Source organism: Apus apus, chromosome 13, assembly GCF_020740795.1.
Source record: "Apus apus isolate bApuApu2 chromosome 13, bApuApu2.pri.cur, whole genome shotgun sequence".
In the NCBI taxonomy this organism is placed as follows: Eukaryota; Metazoa; Chordata; class Aves; order Apodiformes; family Apodidae; genus Apus; species Apus apus.
This window is the reverse complement of record NC_067294.1, coordinates 17,269,001-17,276,728: the sequence shown is the minus strand read 5'-3', so window position 1 is coordinate 17,276,728 and position 7,728 is coordinate 17,269,001.

Here is a 7,728-nt window from a genome sequence, read left to right as displayed (position 1 = left end):
GCTGTGTCCCAGCTCCTGGCTTGCTCACCCTCAGAACACCAACCGTTGAGCTGCCCCCTTCATGGACTGGAAGAATGAGGACTTTTTGAAAGCTTTCCATTCGTTTCTCACCCGGTTTTCATCCCCCAGCTCCACCGACTCGTCTCGAAATTTGGGGAGGCAGTCACTAGGTGTTTGAAAAGAGGGACAAAATAAGGCTGGTGTGGAGAAGCACGTGGAACACGGGGCTCTGGAGCATCACCAACCCCTTGTGACACCAGTTTGGGTGTGTCCCTTGTGTCCCCATCCTCCCAGAAACACCCCTGCTCCTCAAGAAGCTGAGGACGGGTCTATGCTACCAACACCCTCCTTGGGTTTCTCCTCAGCATCAAACATATAATAATTTTGAAGATGCTAAAGGGGGGAAAAAAAAAGAAAAAGGATGTCTTTCCCACAAGCCTTAGGGTCTTGGCTTTGGAGCAGAAGTTTATTGTCCTTGTTATTCTGGAGCAAAAAGGTTCTGAGACGTTTCGGTGCGTCGGGTCGTAGAGGGTAGAAGGTGACGTGGAAGGGTTGATTGGTTGTTTGTGAAAGGAAGGGTTATTTGGGGGGGTTGTTCTCAGCTCAGCCACCACGAGGCAAGCAGAATATCAGCACAATAGTTGCAGGGTCACCGTGACCTTCATTTTATCAGAAATCTGGAAGAAATACCAGGGAGCTGATGTTTGTTTAACCAGGGGAATGACCAGCCCGGCTCTGCTGCAAAACATGAGCAAACAAGAGGGAAAACCAAGTGATTTGGGCTCCAAAAGAGCATCTTTAAGACATGGAGCTTGTCCTTCCTTCCAGCACCCCACTTAGGCCAGGCTGGGGAGGCTTTGCTAGAAGAAAGGGGTTATGAATTGCTGGTAGGGCTTTTATAGGAGGGTTATTTGGGTGGGAGAGGGAGCACTGGCCCAGGTTGCCCAGGGAAGCTGTGGCTGCCCCATCCCTGGCAGTGTTGAAGGGCAGGTTGGATGGGGCTTGGAGCAGCCTGGGCTGGTGGGAGGTGTCCCTGCCCATGCAGGGGGGTGGGACTAGGTGATCTTTAAGGTCTCTTCCAGCCCAAACCAGCCTGTGATTCTATGATTTTGATGCAGCTGCTGCTCCATGTCTGCCCAAGTGAGCCCCAACCTTCCTGTGACAACTTCCAAGGTGACAAATTGGAGTCAAACTACCCACAGCAGCACATGTTCTTTAAGATTTGTCTAATATCAGCCTAAACCAGGCAGTGAACTGGCCTGGAAGGGCCCCTAAGCTGCTGCAGAGGTGATTAACCCCCACTGGGGTCTGCTGGCATCCCTACCCCGGGAGCCATGGATTTGGCATTCCCAGCAGGGCTTGGCACAGTGGTGTCCTGGCTCGTAGCACTGAGCCGTGGTGGGAATAGCTGGAGGGACATCAAACATCCCCCAGGGCAAAGCCACTGCTGGGTGAGGGCACCACAGGGAGTCTTAATCCAGGAGCACAGCCTGTTCCTCTCCTGCTGCTCCCAGGAACTGCCTGAGATCCAGTCATTTGGGTTCTACAGGACCAGCGGGTTCTTGGCTACGTCTGCCTGGTTGTCAGGAGGTCTGAGTCCTTGCCCAGCTGCAAGGTCATCAGAGGGTCATGGGATGGTTTGAGTTGGAAGGGACCTTAAAGCTCATCCAGATCCAACCCCCCTGCATGGGCAGGGACACCTCCCACCAGCCCAGGCTGCTCCAAGCCCCATCCAACCTGCCCTTCAACACTGCCAGGGATGGGGCAGCCACAGCTTCCCTGGGCAACCTGGGCCAGGGTCTCCCCACCCTCACAGGGAAGAATTTCATCTTAAGATCTCATCATGTGCACACCTTGCACAGCACCAATCCTGCCAGAGAAGGACCAGCCCTTTCACCCTGGGATGATGCTAATCCCAGGTAGATGCTCTCCAGCTGGGAAGAGTGGGAGGGAGCTCAGGTGCTTCTGATCATCAGCAGAGCCTTTTCATTCCCTCCAGTGGAGCAACACTAAGTTGCAAGGGATGTGTGGAAGGACAAGCTCCCCTTGGCTATGCTGGAACCTTGATGTTGTACTCATAAGGACCTGGGCTGCCTTGTCCACCTGTTTGCCTCACTGGTGATGGCTTGATAGCTGCAGCAGGGAGCTTGTTAATTGAATTCCAAAGGGACTAATTACTGCAGGGATAAGAGAGCTCTGTCAGCTCACAGGTTTTTCCTACACCTCTGAACTCCAGGGGCCTGCAGGAGCCCGAGGCTGTTGGCAAGAAGCAGCTGGAGGAGCTGTGCTGGCTCAGGTTGTGCCCTCCTGCTGGGCTCAGGGAAGGGTGCTGGCAGGTTTTGGGGAGATGCCACCAGTTCTTTCCCTTCTCCAGGCACTGGTTTGGTGCTCAGCTCACTGGGGACAGTGGAGTGTGAAGGTAAGTGGGAGGAGGTGGGTGTGCAACACCTGCAGCCCTCCAGCTCTGGGGTGTTTTGGGTCCTGCAGTGTCCTCCTGGGATTCTGTTTGGTGGGTCTGGGCTGGGTTCTTCCAGCTCCTCAGCTAAAACTGGCCCCAAAAAGCCCCCCAAATCATGGTGTGGCTGGTTCTCCAAGCTCAGGAGAAAAGGGCATCTCTGGGCAGGGGGGATTAGAGGCTCCCCTGGTGATGGGTATTTCTGTGCATCCCCACCAGGGCAGGGCTTGATGTGGCTGGATGTGGATAGAAGGAGCCTCAGGGCTGCCAAGACCTGTCCCTGTGTCTCTCTGGGGGTGCAGGGGGTGTCCCCTGGCCCTGAGCCCCAGGGCTGCCCCTTCCCAGCCCTGCTCCTTGCTCTGCCCCCACCCCCATCCTGGCCACAGCAGCAGGGAGAGGAGCCTCAGGGATCAATGGGAAGGTCCTGGTTTTAAACATAGATATTCTGATACATGTGTGTTGGGGGGAAAAAAAGCCAAGAAAACCTTGCTGGGGCAAAAAAAAGAAAGGTAAAGGGTGAATTTACTGTAGCTAAAGCTGAACAGAAAAGGGAGTAAAGTTAGAGACAGCTCTAGGGAAATAAAAAGTCCATTTTAAGTCCTTTTTTAAATTCATTTGCCTGTGCTTCCTTCAGAATGGTTCCAAAAAGCTTGGGGTGATCTGGGTCACAAGGGAACAAGTTGTTGAGAAATTTTCCTGCTGCTTCTGGAGAGGACTATGGTCTGGGATGGCCCAGGATATTCATCTGACTGGGGGAGAGGGGGGGATATTGAAGAGAAGCTTCCATTTCTTTCCTTGTGCTTCTAATAAATTCTGGGCATTTTAATTACACACACAGACCCAGAGGTTTTCTACCTTTTCTAATTTGGGGCATCTTCCTGATTTTAAAGCAAAGAAAGGGGCTTTTTGAGGGAGCCAGCAAGGCTGGGCGGGTGTGTTGTTACCCAGGGGGGGTTGCAGGGTTGAAACCAAACCTGAAAGAAAGGACCTTCCTGCCAGGGGAGAACATTTCTGGTCTGTCTCATTATGTGTTTTCTGGAATTGCAGAAATCCAGGTGGTCTAATAAAGCCCATCTCTTGGGGTTTGGGCTGTTCCTTGGGGAAAAGGTGCAGGCAGGTTTTTCATAAAGCCCAGCTCAGGGACCTGGTGGGTGATGAAACATCTCCAGGAGCTTCAGGTTTTGTTTCTCCTCCAGCTCTTGTGCCTCCCAGGTAAACCATTACGTTGTCACTATGGAGTGCAGGGTTGTTTGAAAATCTTTAAGGCTTCAGTTCATCACGGGTTGTGTTTTATTTGATTTTGGCCAGTTCCCTGTGTTTGCATCTGCTCCTGGCAGTAAATGCCTTTGTGGGTTTTGTGCCAGTGCCAGCAGCAGCCAAAGGCTTTCCAGGTTCCCAGGGCTGTGTGGGATCTCCTGCACTGCTCTGCCTCAAGGCTGGGGACCAGAAAAGACCCTGAGCCCCACTTCTGAGGTCTGACACAGCCTTTTCCAGCATCTCTGGCTTCTAGGCTGGAGGACCTGGATCCAAGCCTCAGGTGAAGCAAAACTACTTGAACCCAATAGGAAAAAAAACCCTTCCTGTGCACAGAGCTCTCAGCTCCCAGCAGCTCCATCTACCTCCAGGGTCCCTGGTTGATCTGTGCACCTTTGGTGGCTGAAGCCCCTGGGCACCTGGAGGAAGGAATGGGGGTCAGGAGTCCTCAGCATTGGTCCCTGGGTGACTTCCACTGACCACAGTGGCCTTGCACCTGCACCATGTGTGTTTCCTGCCCTGGGAAATGCTGAACTTGTTTCGAATCAGCTGCCCACGGGCAGTGAGTCCAACCCGAGCATGTTGAACACATCCATTTGTGGGTCCTGCCAGTGATGTCAGTCCCCTGGGAGACACAAATACCCTGCAAAAGCTTTCTGTGTCCTTTAGAGTGCCAGCAGAGTGGGGAAAAGAAAAGATTGCTCAGAAACTAAGAACAGAATCATAGAATCAATGACTGGTTTGGGTTGGAAGGGAACTTAAAGATCACATAGTTCCAACCCCCCTGCATGGGCAGGGACACCTCCCACCAGCCCAGGTTGCTCCAAGCCCCATCCAACCTGCCCTTCAACACTGCCAGGGATGGGGCAGCCACAGCTTCCCTGGGCAACCTGGGCCAGGCTCTCACCACCCTCACAGCAAAGAATTTCCTCCTCATGTCTCACCTCAATCTCCCTCTTCCAGCTTGAGACTATTCCCCCTTGTCCTCTCCCTCCCTGCCCTTGTCCCAAGCCCCTCCCCAGCTTTCCTGGAGCCCCTTCAGGCACTGGAAGGTGCTCTAAGGTCTCCCTGGAGCCTTCTCTTCTCCAAGAAGGAGGAGCTTTACATTATCACCTGAAGATTTAGGTTTCCAAGCTGTGGTTTGCAGACTTAAACATGAAAAAAAATATGTACCTGGGGGGGAGGCAGGTGTATTTCATGAAGGGTTCAGTGTTGTCCAAACAGCCTGGGGAGCAGCCCTGCTGTGCTCCCTCCCTGCAGGGCTGACCCACAACTGCAAGCTCCAGCACCTGAGCTGGAGAACTGCTCCTCCATCCCCATCTCAGCTCCTTTCCCAGGGCAGGTTGTTGTCAGGCACTGGTTGCATCTCTCACTTTCTGCCCAGTGCTGCTTGCTGCCAGCTTGCTCTTATCTCATTTATTATATAGGTGGCTTTATTTGGTTTTATTGCTTCTTTCTCCTCTCATCTAATCAAGGTGCCTTGTGGTTTTTGGGTTGTTGTGTTGTTGTTTTTTTTCCAGTGCTGTTTTTAATCAGAGTGGCTTTTTTGGAGCACGTTTAGGGCTTCTTTGTAAAGGGTCTTCAGCAACTCAAAGTGATTCACTTAAATTATTCCAAGAATTTTCCTCCCAGCCCCTAAAACAGGGGATCCTTCTCTGGCCAAGGTATGAGCCTGTGCCCAGGAACATTCTGTCTTTGGGCAGAGCAATCAAATCAGGGTGACTGTTCATAAAGGGGTTTTTTGGTGACCCTCATCTAGTAGAAAAGGGGCAAAGGCAGCAGTGTCCTGAAGGGGGTGAATCTCTTGAGCTGGGAAATCATCAGCTTTGAAGATGTGTGGTTAAGAGGCACCCCAGGAGCTGTGCCTGGAGCATGGGGGGGGGTGTTATCTCCCTCTGGCCTGGGTGAAACCAGAGTCAGTCCAACTGTGCCACTGCCTTTAGGGCCCAGGGTGGGGACAAGGAGGGAAATTCCCTTCCTTTTGAAGAGGCTGCTCAAAAAAAAAAAACCCCAATCCACCAGCACAGGCTGAGGAGCAGCAAGTTACCATGCGTGGTGTGTTTTCCACAAGCTGCTGAGGGCTGGCTCCTGCCTCCTGGCTCTTTCTTGAAGAGAAAATAAATCTTGAATTACCTTGTTTTCCTTTCCAATAAAACTGCAGGTTGGCAGTTGCCTTGGAGCTAATAATCTGACAGGGTGCTGTGCATCTCTGAACGTTTGTAGCATGGCTGGGCTGGTTCTGTGACTGAGGCTGACACTGCAGCACCATTCCTTTCTTTTCCTACCAGCAAATCCTGTTCCCAGAGCACCACCATCAAAAGAAACAGGAAGGTGGGAGTTTGAGCACCATACAAAAAGAAAAGGCATAATAATGTAAATTATGCACAGCATTAACCCCAACTGTGGCTCTTAAATGGGCATGAGTTCTGCAGGAAAATGACCTTTAGGTTGAGCTGTGACCATTTTCTTTGAAGGGCTTCCCTACAGGTGCTGGAAGATCCCTGTGTCCTCTTCTTCCCTGTAGGTGATGGAAGATTCATGTGTCCTCTTCTCCCCCACAGATGATGGAAGATCCATGTGTCCTCTTCTTCCCTACAGGTGCTGGAAGATCCCTGTGTCTTCTTCTTCCCTACAGGTGCTGGAAGATCCCTGTGTCTTCTTCTTCCCTACAGGTGCTGGAAGATCCCTGTGTCTTCTTCTTCCCTGTAGGTGCTGGAAGATCTGTGTGTCCTCTTCCTCCCTGTAGGTGCTGGAAGATCCATGTGTCCTCTTCCTCCCTGTAGGTGCTGGAAGATCCATGTGTCCTCTTCCTCCCTGTAGGTGATGGAAGATCCATTTGTCCTCTTCTCCCCCACAGATGATGGAAGATCCATGTGTCCTCTTCCTCCCTGTAGGTGCTGGAAGATCCATGTGTCCTCTTCCTCCCTGTAGGTGCTGGAAGATCCATGTGTCCTCTTCCTCCCTGTAGGTGCTGGAAGATCCATGTGTCCTCTTCTCCCCAACAGGTGCTGGAAGATCCATGTGTCCTCTTCTCCCCCACAGATGCTGGAAGATCCATGTGTCCTCTTCTTCCCTGTAGGTGCTGGAAGATCCCTGTGTCCTCTTCTCCCCCACAGATGATGGAAGATCCATGTGTCCTTCCCTGTAGGTGCTGGAAGATCCATGTGTCCTCTTCTCCCCAACAGATGATGGAAGATCCATGTGTCCTCTTCTTCCCTGTAAGTGCTGGAAGATCCCTGTGTCCTCTTCTCCCCCACAGATGATGGAAGACCCATGTGTCCTCTTCCTCCCTGTAGGTGCTGGAAGACCCATGTGTCCTCTTCCTCCCTGTAGGTGCTGGAAGACCCATGTGTCCTCTTCCTCCCTGTAGGTGCTGGAAGACCCATGTGTCCTCTTCCTCCCTGTAGGTGCTGGAAGATCCATGTGTCCTCTTCCTCCCTGTAGGTGCTGGAAGATCCATGTGTCCTCTTCTTCCCCACAGATGATGGAAGATCCATGTGTCCTCTTCTCCCCCACAGATGATGGAAGATCCATGTGTCCTCTTCTCCCCCACAGATGATGGAAGATCCATGTGTCTTCTTCCCCACAGATGATGGAAGATCCATGTGTCCTCTTCTCCCCCACAGATGATGGAAGATCCATGTGTCTTCTTCTTCCCCACAGATGATGGAAGATCCATGTGTCTTCTTCTTCCCCACAGATGATGGAAGATCCATGTGTCTTCTTCTTCCCCACAGATGATGGAAGATCCATGTGTCTTCTTCTTCCCCACAGATGATGGAAGATCCATGTGTTCTCTTCTTCCCTACAGGTGCTGGAAGATCCATGTGTCCTGTTCTTCCCCACAGATGATGGAAGATCCATGTGTCCTCTTCCTCCCTGTAGGTGCTGGAAGATCCATGTGTCCTCTTCCTCCCTGTAGGTGCTGGAAGATCCATGTGTCCTCTTCTCCCCTGTAGGTGCTGGAAGACCCATGTGTCCTCTTCCTCCCTGTAGGTGCTGGAAGACCCATGTGTCCT